The sequence below is a fragment of the Marmota marmota genome, unplaced genomic scaffold, assembly GCF_001458135.2.
Source record: "Marmota marmota marmota unplaced genomic scaffold, marMar, whole genome shotgun sequence".
In the NCBI taxonomy this organism is placed as follows: domain Eukaryota; kingdom Metazoa; phylum Chordata; class Mammalia; order Rodentia; family Sciuridae; genus Marmota; species Marmota marmota.
The window spans coordinates 9,857,484-9,875,538 of record NW_026000205.1 but is presented as its reverse complement, the minus strand read 5'-3'; the positions used below and the strand labels follow the sequence as shown (position 1 = coordinate 9,875,538).

The 18,055-nt window shown below is 38.2% G+C and overlaps 1 long non-coding RNA gene and 1 other non-coding gene across 3 annotated transcripts in view; one reads left to right on the top strand and one right to left on the bottom strand.

The window, feature by feature from the left end:
* Positions 1 to 15,300, bottom strand: part of LOC125612629 — a 55,960-nt gene extending 40,660 nt beyond the window's left edge. For both annotated transcript variants that reach the window (XR_007343117.1, XR_007343116.1), the window contains exons 1-5: positions 15,024 to 15,300; positions 14,439 to 14,518; positions 10,575 to 10,660; positions 7,373 to 7,608; positions 561 to 650 (exon numbers count right to left, since the gene is read on the bottom strand). This is a non-coding gene — a long non-coding RNA (uncharacterized LOC125612629). The remainder of the gene's footprint in view (positions 1 to 560; positions 651 to 7,372; positions 7,609 to 10,574; positions 10,661 to 14,438; positions 14,519 to 15,023) is intronic.
* Trnas-uga lies at positions 13,334 to 13,406 on the top strand. The gene has a single exon. It is a non-coding gene; the product is annotated as a tRNA-Ser (tRNA).
* Positions 15,301 to 18,055: the final 2,755 nt, after the last annotated feature.

Sequence of the window (18,055 nt, the reverse complement as noted above, 5' to 3'; positions counted from 1 at the left end):
TTTAAGGAAAGTGCCCTATTTCTGAGCTGCAACCCTAGCCCCTAGATTTCTTTTCCAAAGTGATATGTACACTGAGAAAAATATCATTTAGAGGTTATCTGATGAATTGCTGACCCCATCACTGGTTCGGGTCATACATTTATAGAAAAGTATAATTCATTCCTTTTTCCTTAGGCCCAAACTGCCTTCTCAAGTTTGGGGTAATTGTGCATTACCAGTGTTTAATCTTCACAGTGAATTTCTGGATACCCTTTAACGAATCAGTTGGGCTTCTCCATTATCCTCTATGTATTCTGAACATTGATAATTTTCTAGTATACCTCACAGATGACAAACTACCCTCATTCTGCCCTAACCACCTTTCTTTGCAAGAGTCACTGTACTGAAACCATTTTGGAAAAGAAGGACTAAATAACCTTTGGGGGGAAAAAAAAGTAAAATTAAATTTATTCCTGGTAGTGTAAATCAGACTAAATTTCTGACAAATCAAGAGACCTAATATAACAATAAAAATACAAAAAAGAAACTTCACAAGTATGACAAGAAAACATGGCTGGTACCTTTTATAACCGTAGAATGGGGATACCAATAACTATTGACTTGAAGATAGGCAGGGTGGTGCACACCTGTAATCCCAGCAACTGGAAAGGCTGAGGGAGAAAGATTGCAAGTTAAAGGTCATCCTGGGCAACTTAGAGACACCTTGTCTCAAATTTTCAAAAAACAAACAAACCAAAAACAACAAACCAAAAAAAAAAAAAAAAAGGAAGAGGAATGAAAAGGAAGAGGGAATAGGAAAGAAAGAGGGTTGGGGATGGAGTTCATTTATATAACATTTGCCTAGCATGGACAAAGCACTGAGTTCAATCTCCAGTATCACAAAAACAAAAATAACTATGACTCAAAAACCCTGCAGAAACAAGGAAGTCAAATTTTTGTAGGTCTAAAACAATATAAAATGGGAAAATGATAAATTGAGATATGAAAGACCCCTAGTATGATATAGAATTAGGCTAAAAGCATAAATAGATATTTCATAGGAAAAGAAAGAACTGGCCAGGTGTGGTGGTACATGTCTGCAATCCCAACAACTGGAAAAAGAAGGGTCTTCCTTAATGTTCAGGTAAGTAGTCACCAATACATGCACATGGAGAAACCATCCTAAGCCAGGGGAAATCATTACCTTACTTATCTTTTTGGAATGTTCTTCTTCCATATATCTGTATTTCTTTTTTTAAAAAATCTTTATTTGCTTATTCATTTTTTTTTAATCAAATGGGGTATAATTTCTTATTTTTCTGATTGTACAGGTTGCAGAATCACATTGGTCATACAGTCACCCATATACATACAGCAATAATAATGTCTATTTTATTCTGCTGCCCTTCCTATCCCCCCTTCCCCCTCCCCTCCTCTCCCATCATGCTTATTCATTTTTATGTGGTGCTGAGGATCAAACCCAGTGCCTCACCTGTGCGAGGCAAGTGCTCTTCAACAAAGCTATAACCTCAACCCCCAAATATCTATATTTCTTTTTTTTAATATTTATTTTTTATTTGTACACAATACATTTATTTTGTTTATTTATTTTTATGTGGTGCTGAGGGTTGAACCCAGGACCTCACACATGCTAGGTGATCACTCTACTGCTGAGCCACAACCCAGTCCCTATCTATATTTGTTATCCCCTCATTTCAGTTGTCTGCTCAAAAGTCACGTTATGAAAATGTCCAATACGTAATTGCAGCTCTACTGTATTTTCCACTAATAGACTATTTTTAAAGTTGGTCTACTGCTTTTCTCTCCAATGCTTAATTAAAGCAAGGACTTTGTTGCATCCATTGCTTTGTCTCTAGTGCTTAGTACCATTTTTTTGAATGTTGTTGATATTTAATACTTGTGAACAACTTAAAAATGCAAATGTACCTGTATTCATCAATCTCCTCAGATGCTTCTGATATAAAACAAAATTTGAGAGTACTACTCATAATGTTTCAATGATTTATACATTAACTTAGAATAAAATCCAAACTCCTATTCAAGTCTTAAAGGTTGGGGCTGGGGTTGTGGCTCAGTAGTAGAGCACTTGTCTAGCATGTGTGAGGCTATGGGTTCAATCCTCAGTACCATATAAAGATAAATACATAAAATAAAGGTATAAAAAATAAAGGTATTACAAAATTAAGGTATTATGTCTACCTATAACTACAAATATATACTTTTTAAAAGTCTTAAAGGTTGCTACATGATCCAGTTCTTGAATACATTTTACTTCATTCTGAGCCACTACTGTATTCAAGAATGATGCTCTACTCTTATTGGCCTGATGTAAGATCCTGGAATATATCAAATTCTTTCTTCTTTCCCAGTTAGAATTTCCACATGCTACCCCAGCTGCCATGAATGCCTTCTTTCCTTCTCTCTCTTTTTATTTTTTGTACTGGGGATTGAACCCAGGGGCACTTAAACACTGAGACAATCCCTAGTCCTTTTTATTTTGAGACAGGGTCTAGCTAAGTTGCGTAGGGCCTTGCTAAATTGCTGAGGCTGGACTTGAACTTGCAATCCTCCTGCCTCGGCCTCTCAAATCACTGGGCTTACAGGTGTGCACCACTATGCCCAGTTATTCTATATTCTTTTAAAGCAATACTAATCCCATCAGGAAATAATTATCAGGGTATAATGATTCCTAACAATTATCTTAACAATTTATTATTATTATTATCAGTAAATAATTTCCTGAAGTGGAAACTAAACAGAACAATTAAATGCAGGGTTTTATTTCCTGTTCTCTATATTGACTGGCTTTAAAGAAAAAAAAAAAAAACACCTTGGTTTTATTTATTTATTTTTATGTTGTGCTGAAGATGGAACCCAGTGCCTCACATGTGCTAGGCAAGCGCTCTACCACTGAGTCATAACCCCAGCCCTTGACTGGCTCTTTATACTGCTTGTATCATTAATCTACATTCAAAACTTGAAGTCTCACTAAATTTTCAATAAACTGTACTGAATTAAAAAACTGCCAAACTCATATTCTAGCAAGCATAATAATGGTCCATTATGGCCTCTACTTTTCATTACCAAAAGCATATGTAGGGGCTGGGGCTGTAGCTCAGTGGCAGAGCACTTGCCTAGCATGCGTGAGGCACTGGGTTCAATCTTCAGCACCACATAAAAATAAAAAATAAAGGCATTCTGTCTACCTACAACTATATTTTTTTAAAAAAAAGCAAATGTAGATGTGTGTTTATAACTTTAAACCCTCAAATGCTGGGTTTATAGTTCTTGCAGCTGCTATTACAAAAATTAGGAGTTATGACATAACATGAATTACTATTATTTTAAATGCATGCAAAGTATACAGCCTATCCATTTCAGAGTATTCCTAAGTGGAATAAGTGTAACAAAGTTTATTTGTTTACATCCAACAGACTTATTCACCTGTAATAACACTAGTAATTGCAGATGTTATTATCCAAATGCCTTTAAGTTTTATAGGCGATAGAGCCCTAATAGTCACCTATAGGCCAGGCACAATGGCAAATGCTTGTAATCCCAGTTACTCAGGAGGGTGTGGCAGGAGAATCAAAAGTTTCAGGCCAGCCTCAGGAACTCAGTGAGACCCTAGCTCAAAATAAAAATTTAAAAAGTTCTCAGGGCTGGGCATAGTGGTGCACATCTGTAATCCCAGCAACTTGGGAGGCTGAGGTAGGATGATCCAAAGTTTGAGGCCAGCCTTAGCAACTTAGTAAGCAAGGCTCTAAACAATTTAGTGAGACACTTACTCAAAAATAAAAAATAAAAATGGCTGCAGATATGGCATAGTGGTGAAGTGCCCCTGGGTTAAATTCCTGGTACCCCCTACCCCCCAAAAAAAAGGTCTAGGGAGGCAGCTCAGTGGTAAAGCATCCCTGGGTTCAATCCCCAGTACAAAAAAAAAAAATCATCTCTGACTTCACATCTTCAATATTATTTTGTCTTGCAAATTCAAACTATGAACAAATCTATAGCCAAACTTGAACGTCTAGCTTGAAGACTAGACGTTATTTCCTTTAATAGCAAAGCAAGTATTGGAAAGCCTAACTAACTTATCCTTACTACCAACTATTTACCTAAGTGGAGAATTATAGTATTATTTTCATGATCTAAATTTTATTTTTTTGGGTGGTCTAATATAGATTGAACGAAGGGCCGTGCACATGCTAGGCAAGTGTTCTGCCACTGAGCTACACCTCCAGCACTTATGTACTAATTTTACCACTATTCTAAGAGGACTTAATATACAATTATAGCCCTGAATTCCTTGTATATATGAACCACAACACAATGAGGAAAAAAGTCACAGTAATAATAACAAACATCATTCACACAAGAAAATGCTCTTGTATTTCTACATCTCCTACCACTATTACGTCTATCACTTAACGCAAAAATTATTCTAGAACCTATATACTGTAAATAGAGTTTAAATAAAACACTAGAATGTGAATTTAGGGATGGGGGTGTAATTCAATGGTTACTCAGTGGTGTAATTAACACATGCCTGGCATGTGTGAGGCCCTGGGTTCAAACCTCAGCACCACAATTAAATAGATAGATAGATTAAAAAAATAAAATAAAATAAAGGTCCTTTGACAACTAAAAATATATTTAAAACAACAACAACAAAAAGCTCTATTTACCAAGAAAGTATGCAAAAGAACTGCCATATCATTCCTTCACATAGAACAACACGGCTTTCTCACCTTTCAAAGGATAGAAGTAATCAGTTGGCTTTAGAAGTGAAAAAGCATGATGCAACTCCAAATAAAAGTAATAAATTTATTCTCTCCCCCATCATAATTTCATTTGCCACCTTATTTTAACCAATTACCCTAACAATCACTAACATTTATAAAAACACCTCTTCCCCACACCGTGTGAAGACTTCTATTTCACATGCTTTTGCCACAAGCTTTACTCCAATCCTAATGTTTATTCATTTCAAACTGACACTGAATGTCTTTTCAGATTTTATAATTGAGGGCTGGGATTGTGGCTCAGTGGTAGAGCATTTGCCTAGCATGTGTGAGGTACTGGGTTCAATCCACATAAAAATAAATAAAATAAAGGTATTGTGTCTGTCTACAACTAAAAAATAAATAATAAATAAATAAATACTTTATGATTGATGCTCAATTCAAGTTAGATTGCTTCTCAATAACATCTATACTAGTACCACTTTTTGTTACATGATCTACTATGGAAGTTTCAATATGATATATATTTGGACATAGATATTAATCTTTGGGTGTGTTACTGGGGATTGAACCCAGGGGTGCCCTACCACTGAACTACACCCCAAGTACTTTTTATTTTTTGAGACACTCTCGTTGAGTTGCCAAGGCTGGCCTTAACCTTGTGATCCTCCTGCCTCAGCCTCCTGATTAACCTGGATTATAGGTGTGTGCCACCATATCTGGCAATTCTAAAACATTTTTAAACTCTATTTATATCTTTGAGAGCTCCTCAAAAAGGCCTTAACACTGCCTGGTGAACTAATTCACTGTCCCAATGTTGGCTCATTTCTTCTCTCTTTTTAATCCTCTACAATCAGGTTTTTGTTCCTCTCATTTCCAAACCTACTTGTCAGGGTTACCAATATCCTTTTGTCTTGCCAAATCCAATAGCTAATTCTCAGCCTTCATCTTACTTGACCAATTGGCAGAATCTCTCATTAACCAAATTCCCCACCCCCTTTTTTCTGTACCAGGGACTAAACCCAGGGGTACTTAATCACTAAGCCACATCCCTAGCCTTTTTCTTTTTTTGAGACAGGGTCTCACTAAATTGCTGAGGCTGGTCTCAAACTTGCAATCCTCCTGCGTTAGCCTTCTGAATCGCTGGAATTACAGGCATGCACCACCACACCCAACTCAAATCCCTCCTTTTGTTTGTCACTGGTTCCTGGTACACTACATTCCTTGATAACAAGCTATTCAGTCTCCTTTGCTAGACTAGTCTCCTCTTCTTGACTGAATGTGAAATGCCTATGGTTTAGTCCTTGCACTTTGCCTTGCCTTCAGTCTAAATCAAGTCCTCCATAATCACATCCGGTTCCATGATACAAGATTAATCCCATATTTCTTATTGGTCCTGACTATCCCCACCACCTGAAGGCTTCCAAATGCTTATCTAGTTTCTCCATATGGATATCTAATGAGCATCTCAAATACACAACTTGACTTTCTTCTGCCAGGTTCTTAACACTGATGACTCTATTTCCAACCTTCAAAGTACTTGACTTTAAAAGTATTTATTCTATTTTTAAAATATCACCAATTCTCATCTATTAAACCCCATTCCAAGCCACTACCTCCAATGTGAAATTCTGAACTAGTCCTCTAATGGTCTTCCTGCTATTATTATTATTATTTAGTTTTTTAGATGGATACAATACTTTTATTTATCTCTTTATTTTTATGTGGTGCTGAGGATCAAACCCAGTGCCTCACACATACAAGGCAAGCACCCTGACACTGAGCCACAATCCCAGTCCTGCTTTCATTATTTTTTAAAAATATATTTTTAGTTGTAGATGGACACAATACCTTTGTTTGTTTTATGTAGTGCAAGGCAGGCACTCCATCACTGAGCTACAAACCAGCCCCCCCCCCCGCTTCCATTTAAAAAAATATTTTTAGTAGTAGATGGACATAATACCTTTATTTTTTATTTATTTTTATGTGGTGCTGAGGATTGAATCCAGTGCCTCACATGTGCTAGGCAAGTGCTCTACCACTAAGCTACAACCCCAGTACCTCAGGATCTTTAAACAAAGATCCCTTACATCTGCACAAAACAAGTCAGGGGCTGGTTTCCATATACAGAATAAAATTTCATTACTTGCAGTGGCCTAAAAGGTCCTATAAGATCAAATCTCTATCTATTTTGGTTACCTCACCTCTCCTTTCCACTCTCACTGTCTCTGCTCTAATTTCCCTGGCTTTCTTACTAATCCTTAAATAAGCAAAGTTCAATCTATCTCTGGGACTTTGTGCTTCTGCTTCCTCTACCAGAATCTATTTCCTTGATTTTTTTTCATGGCTAACTTTATTTTGGTCCCAGTTCAAAGATTACCTCCCCTGACAGATTATCCTGACCATCCTAATCTAAGAACACAGGAAATTCTCAATAGACCTAGTTGGAGATACTTGTCCAAGTTTAAATATAAAAGAACATCTAGGAGAAAAAACAATTCAAAAAATAAATAGAATGATTTCCCCTGAGAGAGACCAAAGGTAGTTTTCCTTTTTAAAACAAAAGAGGAAATAGGAGAGAAGAGTGGGATATATATATATATATATATCTCCACACTGATATAATGTACCTGCTCTTCCCACGTGTCAGGCCTTCTTTCCTCAGGCCTTTCATGAGAGTTTCACACAAACATCTCAAAGAGCTGCTACTTCACAGACCAACCATAATACTACCAGCAACAGATGATTTGCGGTGACCAACCTTCATTTCCCTGAGCACTGTCTTCCTGTTTTGATTCTTACCACCATCCAAGGCTCCTTCCCTTGCTCCAAGAAGGAAGGCACATTTGGCTTAGGGATGATACAGCTTAAAAGAAAAGAAATGGAACATGGTGATTCTACAGGAGTTCTAGAATCAAATCAGGTTCATTGGCCAACAATGAAGAGACAGTGACAGAGGAAGGTATCATGATCCAAAGGATGATAAACACAAAAGTACACAGTGAACTACTCCATTTCTACCTCTACAAACTGAAATTTTCCTTGGAAATGGAAATTAGAAATTCACAATGAAGGAGGCAGAAATTATATGGGGACAAATTCTGATTATTATATAAGAAGAGCTTACTGAGTGAGGTTAAATTGCTACAGTTCTCTAATGTCCTATCCTTATCCCTGTGGGCAAGGTCCAGGCATTCCCATTCCTCCCGAGAGAAGTTGACAGACATATTACTGAAAGTCACCGGCCACTAGAACAAAAATTCATTCTTTATTTGTGAAAATATGGTAACAATTTTGAGGTGAAATGAGAAAGGATGGAAGAGGTCATGGAAGGAGGTGGTAAGACACAATAGACAATAGGCTATGGCTGATAACATTAATATTATTGGTCACTTAAGGAATATGTGTGCCTAAACTGTAGTAGCAACATGATTCTCAAGTACTCGTATTGCTACAGACAAACCTTCTGTGTATAATAGGAGAATTCAATTAATCAGAAAGGTCTGGAAGTAAAAAAGGGGAAATGCGGACATGAAATATTGAATGCAATCAGACAGAATATTAAACTTTCTAATTCTAATAAACAATAATAAAATCTTTTTTTTGTTTTAATTATAGATGGACACAATACTTTTATTTATTTACTTTTATGTAGTAATGAAGATTGAACCCAGTGCCTTACACGTGCTAGGCAAGTGCTCTAGCACTGAGCCACAACTGCAGCCCAACAATTAATTCATTATGAAAATAAGTCTTCCCTTCTCTTCTCCTTTTAAACAAAAAGATAAACAAAATTGATAGACTCTTTCCAAACAATTTTTGCCAGGTCTCTAGACTAATAGAATTTGAAAATAACTTAAGAAATTCTGGTCCATGAAGAGCAAAATGCAGGCTTTAGAAACCATTTTAATATTTCATGCATGTAATTTTGACATCTGAAAATAGGTTTTTGTATATTTATGGTGGGAAGTATTTGGTAACTTTCAACAAAGTGGGGTGTTAATTTTTGTACAGTCTATGGGCATTTACACATATTTTTAATGTATTAAAATTTGGTAATTATGTGCACATGAAATTAATAAAATAGTTACTTCCTGTTATGATTTGTGAATTCCTTAAGACCTTGGTTTTTTAAAATAACTTTATATGAGAAATAATACTACATCTTTATATTTTAAAAATTGTATTGCTGCTCAAGAATGGTACCCTGTTGTCAAAAAGACATACATTCATAATTGTACATTCAGCATTGTAAATAACCTTATGAAATCCTTTTTTTAATTGAAGCTATTCAAAATAAAAATTTAAATTTAAAAGCTCTGGACTGGCACATTCTGGCCATCTCCAAGGCAAACCTCACTGAAAACCATCTTCACTCATTGGTTCCTGGGTGAGATTAGTATGATGATAAGTAGAATAATCCCCCCCCCCCATGTCCACATCCTATTCCCTTGAACCTGTAACTACATTACCTTACATGACAAAAGGGACTTGTCAGGTGTGATTAAGGATCCAGAGATATGGGAAATTATCCTAGATTACTTGGCTGGGCCTAATGTAATCACAAGGGTATTTATAAATGACTGAAAAAACAGGGAAGTCAGAGGAGGAGACCTTGTTATAAACATACAAGTCAAAATGATATGATTCTTGACTTTGAGAATGCAAGGAAGCCACAAGCCAAAGACTGTGGGCATTCTCTAGATCCTAGAAAACATAAGGAAACAGATTCACCTCTAGAACATCCAGAAAAAACACAGCTTGGCTGATACCCTGACTGAAGCCCTATCCGACCCATTACAGACTTCTGACCTCCAGAAGTATAAAAATAAACTTCTTGTTTTTCTTTTTTTGGTACTGGGGATTGAACCCAGGGGTGCTTTACCACTGAGCTATATCCCTAGCTCTTTTTATTTTTTTGAATCAGGATCTTACTAAGTTATAGAGGATGGTCTTGAACTTGTGATCCTCCTGCCTCTAGAGTAGCTTGGATTATAGGTGTGGGCCACTGGGTCCAGTAATTTCTTTCTTTCTTTCTTTCTTTTTTTTTTTTTTGTTTTTTTAGACAAATTTATTGTTGTTACAATAACAACAGGAATACAAGGGTCAAGATCTCTTTCTTCACAGGACTCCGTTCCTACCCAATTTTTAAAGTTTCACAGAAAATCTTGTCACACACTGACAGAACATCCAAAGAGAAATGCTGTCATTTCCAACTGGAAAAACTATGTAGAGAAGATCAAGGTTTACTATATGTCCCTCTTAACAATTCATCTCTAACTCATCAAACCATGGTACTAAGACTGCTCTTAAGAGGAGGTATTTCAGCCGGGCTTGGTGACACACACCTATAATCCCAGCAACTTGGGAGGCTGAGACAGGAGGATAGCGAGTTCAAAGCCAGCCTCAGCAATGGGGGTGATGCACTAAGTAACTCAGAGAGACCCTGGCTCTAATAAAAAATACAAAAATTGGGCTGGGGATGTGACTCAGTAGTTGAGCGTTCCCTGAGTTCAATCCCTGCCCACCACCCTGTTAAAAAAAAAAAAAAGAGGACTTATTTCTGCTCCCTCAGGGCTCCTAGTAAGAAACTATGCCTGTGAAAATGTAAAACGATCCGATGAATGAACATCTAAACAATGGACAGAGGGAAAATGTTTAGAGAAGTCAGTGGTTTTTTCCTAGTATCACTTATTGGAATAGGAAATGTTTGGGACCAGTTCTCTTAGGGAACCAAAAAAGGCAGAAAATTTTGGGATACAAAAGTCCAATATTCACATCACACAATGAAATGATTGTCCTTCAAGAAGGAAAGAAGGAATAATGACTCACATGTGGCATAGTTTTTTAAATTGTCAGTACACATCTTTTCTCTGAGTTTCTCTCCTGGAAATGTGCAGAATCCAAAGTTGCCAGTGCTGGAGAAATAAAAGAAGCCATGAGATCAGACTTGCCTCAAAGCTCACAAAATGAGTGACTCGGAACTACTTAAACTTTCCCTCTTTGAGGGAATTTGGAAAAATCTCAGCCCTCCCACAAATCCAATGAAAACCAGCTAGAGCAGAAGAGATTCAGGATAGAATTTTCCTTAATTCCATGATGTCAAACAGGACGCTAAAGGTGCTACTTTCCTAGTGTACCTTCACTCTACAGTAGCATAGGAAAGAGCATGTCCAGGAAATCCCACATCCAGAGTCTTGTGCATAATAGGCAAATACCCTACCACTGACTGACATCCCCAAACACTGAGCTTACTTTTATAGATAAGGGCTGTAAAAAGTGGAAACAAAGCACATCAAACAGATTTGTCATTTCAAAGTCCTTGTAAAGTGGGAACAGGGAAAGAGAACAATAGAAAAATTACTGATTAACATCAGATTACTTCAGGCCACTTTTTTTTTAATTGTAGATGGACATAATACCATTATTTATTTTTATGTGGTATTGGGAATTGAACCCAATGTGCCTCACACATGTAAGGCAAGCACTCTACCACTGACTTACAACTCCAGCCCACTTTAGGTTACTTTTTTACAAGGATTAAATGATTTAAGGATTAAAGTAGAGGAAAATTCGTTATTATACCAATTGAACCTGGCCTGTTTCAGAAACTGGTTTGTCTCTCCTGATTTCTCTGAAGATTAGATGACAACTTGTTTTTGATTTGGTGGCAAGGAACCTCAGCATGATTGATTCCATTTTGATATATATGCTAAGGTCTAGTGAAGGATCCTAGTCCAATATTATGGCCTCCTACAATTTTATTTATTATCAGGAAGGTACTTTACTTATGTTTACCTGAAACTCAGGAACTACCAAATGGAAAAGATGCATAAGCAAGGTATGAGGTGGAAGTATTTTACCCAGCTTTCATGCCCTTCCCAGAAAAGCCACCCTCTTAGGACCTCAATGTGTTCTCCAGCCCCTCAGCATGGTAATAACCCCCTGAACAGTGACTCAAGCCCAAATGACTGCCGACAACATCTCCAACTCCACTGTCTACACCCTTCCCACTCCCCTATATCAGTTCTTTTTTGCCTGTTTGCTCTTTCCCATAAAAGAAAATTCCTTTTGCCTGAACTTTGAGATGGTTGCAGATCTTATGGTTGTAGTATGCTCCCAATTATAGCAGTTTCCTTCCCTTATAGCAATGATCCTTTGCATAAAGTCTTTCCTTTCAGAATTTTTTATTCAACAGGTTGAATAACTTTTATAAAATAATAAAATATTTTTTATAAAATAATAAAACTATTTTTATTTAATTCTCCAAGCTCAGGTTACAAAAGCATTGAGGGTTAAATATGAACAAGATTCACAAGACAGTGAAAGTACACACAGCAGGCCACCTTTAGAAGTTTGACTTCAAGGGCTGAGGATATAGGTCAGTTGGTAGAGTGCTTATCTTGTATGCACAAAGCTCTGGGTTCAATCCCCAGCACCACATACAAAAAAAATTAATTGAAAAAAACAGAAGTATGACTTCAAGAGTGAACAAGTGGGCTGGGGCTGTAGCTCAGTGGCAGAGCATTTGCCCAGCATGTGTGAGGGTTTGATCCTTGCACTGCATAAAACTAAACAAATGATATAAAGACATATTGTCCATCTACAACTACCAAGAAACAACAAAAAAATACTGAACAAGTGAAAGTCCTCAAATTATAGTCACTTTTTTGCCATAGTTTTGTAGGACTGATTTTTTTTTGAAATATTGATCTTGCATATGCATCTTTCTTGAATTCAATGTTGCTTGAGTGATACCCAAGAAAAGCTAATGAAAAAGTAAATAATAAGGAACAAGATTTTCTTGGGTAGAATGTAGTTTGAAGAGTGAGAAGCCATTATAGTAAGATTTTGACTCCCATGACCAATTTTCACCCATTGAAGGTAATAACATCCTCACTGAGAATACATGTGCTAAAATTAATATAAAGATGTAAATTCCCTACAAGTGGATAAGATATTTGATATAGGATAGAGATGCAAATAAAGCATCAAAAAGTATGGACCCAGAAACATTAAATTTAAATTCAATGAGCAAGAAAGTTAAAAAGTAAGAATAGCCAGAAAATACCTGGAAAAAAAATGAGAACCGAGATTTTTTTAAAAAAATTATAAAGTCCACGTCATTGAAATGCTAGATCTTGGCATATAAATAGATATACAGGATAGTGGAATATAATAAAAATCTCTTATCTCTGCGTAAGATGGACTATTTAATAAATGTTAGTAAAAAAGGTAAAATCAGATCTATGTTTTATACCACATACTAAGATTAGCTGCAAATAAATAAGAGCTCTAAATACTATAAAACAAAATCATAAAAGTGCTAGAAGGAAAAACTCGCTGTGTTCTTCTTAACTCCAGAGGGGAAAAAACCTTTCTATGACTTAAAATTATATGGATAAATTTTACTACATTTAAAAATTGCATGGGATACAAAAACATACAGACACATGACAAATTGGGGGGGGATTCGAAACTTATATTGAAAAGGGTAACTTTCAAGATCAAATGAGCTTCATTTTACAAATCAAAAGAAAAAAGTTGAGGAAAAGATGAAAATCATGATTTAAAATGTACATAAGAGGGCTGGGGATATAGCTCAGTTGGTAGAGTGCTTGCCTTGAATGTACAAGGCCCTGGGTTCAATCCCCAGCACCACCAAAAAAACAAAACAAATATATAGAAGAGCTGAGTGTGGTGGTGCAAATCTCTTAATTCCAGCTACTCCTGGAAGCTCACGTAGGACAACTTAACCAGGCCCTTCATGGGCAATACTCACTTTTTTCCTCCTTTGAGAATGCATGTTTTAGGAGAAAGAGGAGAGGAAATTTTATAAAGGGAACATTATGCAGATAGCACATAAATACTAATGGGTATAACATCACCAGAAGTGGGAGACCACACTTTTCAGAACCTCATGATGTGATGCAACAGGTACCAACCATGAACTATTTTTGCCTAAAAAGGTGATTTACATAAAACCTGATCTGAATCTAGATCTAGCTACACTTTTGCAGAAATACAGGGGATGTGGTAACAAATTTATACACTACAAGGAATCTATTATCCAAAAGTAAGATGTGGAATAGTCTACAGGTCAAATGATACAGGTTTTGTACAAATCAGTAGCACCAATTATATGAAGACAAAAGCAAAAAACAGGAGGAAACTGAGATGGATTAAACAAGGTTTAAAGTTTGGCAACAAAATGCAATGTGTGGAACTTACCTGGAGCAACTGTAAAAACCTATCTATGAAACTAGGGAAATTTGAATATGGACTGGTTATATGATAGTATGAAACTACTGTTAGTTGACATAACAGTATTTTCATACTATTATAGGAAGAAAATGGGTAAAGATTGATAGAAGTTATGTTCTTAATTATAGCTATACTGTAGAGCTATACTGTTAGAAACATTAAGATTTATACTTTCTATTCTGCTTGAAATTTTAATAAAGTTAAAATTAAAAAGTCTTCAAAGTTCCCTCCAGAAGTATAATTATTTTTATCAAAATCTTGGCTCAGAAAGGATTGATATGTAACTGGGTAGAAAGGAGAAGTCTAGTGTAGCTAGAAAGCATAACTATAGTATCACTGGCTGGCTGGTTCCTCCTCAGGAAGATGTTGTAGGGCACAGAAAATGCCTTGAAAAGAATGAAATTTGAGGGAAGAAAGAAAATGTTAACTTACTTTATGCAAGACTTTCAGGGCTGGGGTTGCAGCTCAATGGTAGAGCACTTGTCAAGCACATGTGAGGAAATGGTTTCGATCTTCAGCACCATAAAAAATAAATAAAAATAAAGATATTATGTTTATCTACAACTAAAAAATATTTTTTAAAATAACGACTTTCAAATGTGTAAGTCCTCCCTGTGTACCTCTCTTAGAAAAAGCAGAATAAAGAAAAAACAACCAAAGGAAACTCAATCTTCCTCAGAGTCCACAAAACTATTTAGGATAACCATCTCTACCCAACCTCAGGCAAGAAAGCTGTCCTCCCCACCCCAAAGGGCTCTCAAGGTGGAATGGGACATCTACTAATGTTATAGTTAAAGCTTTGTCCCAGGGTTTCATAAACTGACTTCCAGAAGTCTCGTCCTGCCCCCAGACAGATGAGGCCTCCCAGGGAGGCCTCCAGTGGGCCCCAGATACAGACAGATGAGGTCACACAGGGAAACCTCCAGGGAGACAGTGACAACGACTCGTCCTGTCCCGGGGAAGGTGTAAGCGACTGCGTCCAATCTGACCTTTTCCCCCACAGAAGAGTTGACTCACCAGAACTGACAGGCCAGCAGGAGGCTTTTCAGAGCGTCCTAGGATGGATTGGAGTCATCCTCAGAGTGAGGCTAAGGAATGTCTCTCAGGAGCTCCCCTCTACTCTGGGGTCGAGGTCCAAAGGCCCGTCTTTGGAGGCAAATTTGGCGTGAGGGTAGGGAAGAAATGGATCCCCGGGGAGCCCCCAGATGTTATAGTTAAAGCTTCCTCCCAGGGTTTCATAAACTGACTTCCAGACCACTCACGTATAATCGAATCAAGCCTTTATTGAAGCGCACAGGTGGCGGCTGACCAGAACATAAAGCTGTTCCCCTGATCAGACTCAAACAATTGAAAGGGCACTCCTTATAAGCCTGAAAACCGCAAAAGAGATGTTCAGGGGGTCTAGTCAATGCAAGCCAGCCAGGTTACAGAAGCGGGACAGTGCAGTCAAGTGGAGGGAAGCCTAACCACAGTTAGCCCAGACACCCCAGTTACAGAAACAGAACCCCGTTACCCTAGTTACAGAAACAATGCCCCATTAGGTAGTTCCGTGTTCTTAAAGGTTTCTATAGCAAAAGAAAAAGAACAACTTGCCCTAGTCATGACTCTTCTACTTGGCATGGTTGTTTTACAGGATGAAGTCATAAAACAAAATGGAGTCACATTTGCTCCTACTACCACACTAGCATCTTCCTTTGATGCTTTCAGGGGTTAAATCCACATTAAAAGACATTCTTCAAAAGAGCCTCGTTCTCTGTAAAGTGAAAGAACTGTGGCAGCTGTAATGAAGCAATTCTCAGCTGAGAGAACTCCTCCCTTTTACACGAAGGGACATTAGAGAGATGGAGAGGAAACCAGCGGCCACGAACATTAGACTCCCAAGCGGTCCTACAAGCACGCGCACACATGCATCCAGCTTTAAAACACTGCAAGCTATACCCTTCCCTCCTCTGACTGGCTCCGGTTTGCCAAGATAACGGTGCGGATCGCGCCCGAGGTCTCTCCAGCGGCCACACCCATCAATTTCAGAGCGGTGGAACACACCTAGTACCAACAGGACCTCGCTGATCTCGGAACTAAAGTGACGGTGTCTGTTTCCTGGCGGAGGGAGACACCGATATCCAACCCCGGCAAAGCCGACTTCCTGGAAGTCGTCTGGAGCAATCAGATCTAGAAGAAATGTCCTCCAGAGCCAGCGTTCTCCCCTTTGCTGTCAGCATCGAGCCGCTGACAGCACTCCGCTTTTCCCCCGCATTCTACGGGAGCTGTCTCGTGCTCCAACCCTAACACAGGGCGCGGGTCTTAGGGAGGATTCCGGTTCCCACGACCGGGGCACACCGGATCTTTGCGTCAAGACGAAAGGGCATTCGTGTATGGAATGTCGCAGCGACGCAAAGGCCTTCGGGAAACGTGGTCTACAGCGGGATACAAGCAGGATCTGGGTGATTCCAGGCCTGGTGGTGAGGTCCAGAATGGACACCGGGCTGGAATCCCATCTGAGCGGTCTTACTCAGCTGGCTCCCCAGAACTTCTAGAAAATCTCACACAAAAAAGGTTACATCTTATTATGATGCCTTCAAGGAAATGTAGTCCGTAACTGGAAAAACTGCAAAAGGCTGCGGGGCAGGGTCTGGCTTTCTTTCAGATAGATCTACGACTAGGACGCGGTCGCCACGGTAACCAGGTTGCTGAACGTTTCCAGGGCCCGGGCGGGGGGTGATACCTGCTTCACAGCCGTGTGTGTGTGTGTGTGTGTGTGTGTGTGTGTGTGTGTCTGTCTGTCTGTCTGCCTGCCTGCTTGTCTATCTGTCCCAATGTCCCCTGTGGGGGAAAAAAAGTGGGGAAAGACTGTGGCTGTCCTTGTGAATGTGGTGCATATTAGCTTGAGTTTGAGACTGAGGTGGGATATTGGTCCATTTGGGATTGTGCATGAGAGGGTCTTTGGGAAGGACAGATGAGGCTGGATACCTGAGGAATTTTCAGGAAGCAGGCTTATTTAAACTGCAGCGGTCCAGAGGGGCTAATGCCTAAAAATCTTTGGACTCCGAGTCTGGAAATTCTTTTAGATTTATACTTAGTGGGGATTGGGGGTTCACATAACAGTTACTCTCTGTCCTGTATTCTTAGGCTAGACCATAATTTCACGTTTTGTCTGCAAACCTGGCATTACAAGAAAGAGAAAGCTTCAGACCACACTGAGCTTTCTGCAGTACTCATGTGAAATCCTGTTGACACTCTAAAAATCTTTCTAGCCAGAAGAGAATCTTAATTATAGCAAGGGTCTTTTGGGTGGGGGGTACCTGGTCTACTGTATGACTAGCTTTGAGGATGTTATCAGACTTAGAAAGAAAGACAATGATATTTGGGTTCTTGCAGAATTTTATAAATTACGTTGAGAATTGACCTTTGGTGGTGATTGTGGGAAAAGAAGTATGTGAACATAGTATTGTGAGAATGAGAGAAATTGTTAAGAGTTATCATTAAAACTCTAAGCATCAATTTCCTCACCTTTAAGATAAGAACAACAGTTGTATGAGGCTTTAGAACATTGCTGTCCAGTAGAATAAAACTGGATCCCATTTTTTAATATCAGTGCTCTTCAGTACTGTAGCTACTAGTGATATCTGGCTATTGAGAACCTGAAAATGTGGCTAGTTTGACTAAGGAACTGGACTTTTAATTTGATTTAATTCTAATAAACCTAGAGTTAAACAGTGTGACTTGCAGTGTTACTATTGGACAGTGCAACCTGGAACATCAATTTGCCTTAAAAATTTGAAGGAGGTGAAAGTTAAAGTAATTCACGTAGCAAATATTTGAAAATTGAAATGGGAAAGAGATGAAAGGAAATTCAAACTGAGCTTTAGTCTTTCTTTTTTTAAAATTGAGGAATAGAGAGCATGCTACAGGGACACTGCTACATCGATGTTCATAGCAGCACAATTCACAATAGCAAGACTGTGGAACCAACCTAGATGCCCTTCAGTAGACGAATGGATAAAAAAAATGTGGCATTTATACACAATGGAGTATTACTCTGCATTAAAAAA